Below are 1,711 nucleotides of genomic sequence, written 5' to 3'. Positions count from 1 at the left end.
TCTGTTGTGTTCGGAACTGCCTTCCGCAACCGAGAGGCCCAAGTCCCATGAGTGACTCAGCCTACGATCGACGTGGAATTTTTGCCTTGTGGCTACGGGACGTCGTGAGATCCTATAATGCACTTACTCTTACTAATACCAAGAACATCATCCATAAGCGCAGTGACGTGACTGATCGTTCATCAAGTACACGATGTTATTTATTGACAAGAATTTGATTTCGAGCTTCTTCCCCTCCTTTTTCATGGCAACGGTCACTCCCAGTAAAATCGGCTTTTTGATTGAATCCTTTCTAGCCACTTAATAATTTATCGATGGTACACAGGTGATTCCACCACATCCCCCACATTATCTCTGTTCTCGGAAAAATGCTTCACTATTACGTCACTTGATTCAGAGATTACACGGGCTGCGGCTGCACCAAGTTTTAAATGTGCAACCATCATTCAGGCTTACTGAATAAATGTTTCCTAACTCCACAAGAATTTTTTTTTTTTTACCCCTTCTTCTTGAGTTTGTACAATGGTGTGGCTACTGTGGCTGTTTCAAGCACTTAGATATATGACACCAATTCGTCCTAACAAGAGTTTATTCTCGGAAGACTTGGCAAAATACAAACTTTCTCTACGGTAGTAGTTTCTTGGACAAGAAGATGCTATAACTCCTACGTTTATCCTTGAATTTGCGTGCTGTAAGAAAAGTGAGGCACAGCAGAAGTTATTTACCCGTCTGGTGTGATTATCAGTCCTATAGGCCAATACCTACGCTGCATGTGCCATTATTTCCATGCAATATTTTGACAGCATAAGAGAAACTCTGATCTCGGAGATACCGTATCACAACAGATATCTTGGTTATGTCACTTTTCGTTCCAGAATAGACCAGTAACTTCTTTTAAACTCTCCTCGGAAAGTTTCTTAATAATGCTTCATTGTTACTACGAGCAAAATAAGATATATTTCCTAAAACATTACGTAATGATACTCTTAAAGTTGATCCATAATCGATTCACCATCGGTTCATTAATCAGTCGCCTTACCATAAAGCTATTTTTCCTGAGGATTGTCATACATGTGGTATGCAACAAAATACTGTTTTAGAAGGAAACGTTTGATTCTAATCAGTATCTGATAACAGATGAAATGATAAATGAGATAAAACTGTGCTTTCATATTTCTGCTCTTTTTAGAATCCTTGAAGTACTCTTTTACACAGATATTAATTGTCCTTGTTCTTTCCTATTACAAACATCCTTTAGTAATAATGTTTTATATGCATATTTATAGGGGAAAAAACAACAGGGTCGCGTTGCCTGATTGGGGTCGCAGAAGGAACCAAAAATGGACAGTTTTTATTTCTCTAACCAGGGTAACATTTTTTTCTTGCAAGAGTGGAGGGACCTGCCACACCAATCAATGGCAATGGCCCTGTCTTTGTCTGCATTACTCTGCCATTATATTCTTCCTAGTTTCTGCTGATCATTTAAAGGTAGCGAAACTGTTCCCTTATTTGATGACAGAGAATGGGGCTATGGCACTGCTACACTTCTCCTAATTAAATGAAATAAAAAGCCCAACAGGTGTGAGTTGTATATCATTAGAAAGAGAAGGGGCCTCTGGCACTGCGATGCCATCCTAGGAAAGTGAAACGGGAACATAATTACTGCGTTTATAGATTGCAGGTATTTGTGAAGGGCTTGAATCTTGTAACA

Source organism: Penaeus monodon, chromosome 30 (genome assembly GCF_015228065.2).
Source record: "Penaeus monodon isolate SGIC_2016 chromosome 30, NSTDA_Pmon_1, whole genome shotgun sequence".
Taxonomy (NCBI): Eukaryota; Metazoa; Arthropoda; class Malacostraca; order Decapoda; family Penaeidae; genus Penaeus; species Penaeus monodon.
This window is presented reverse-complemented; position numbering follows the sequence as displayed.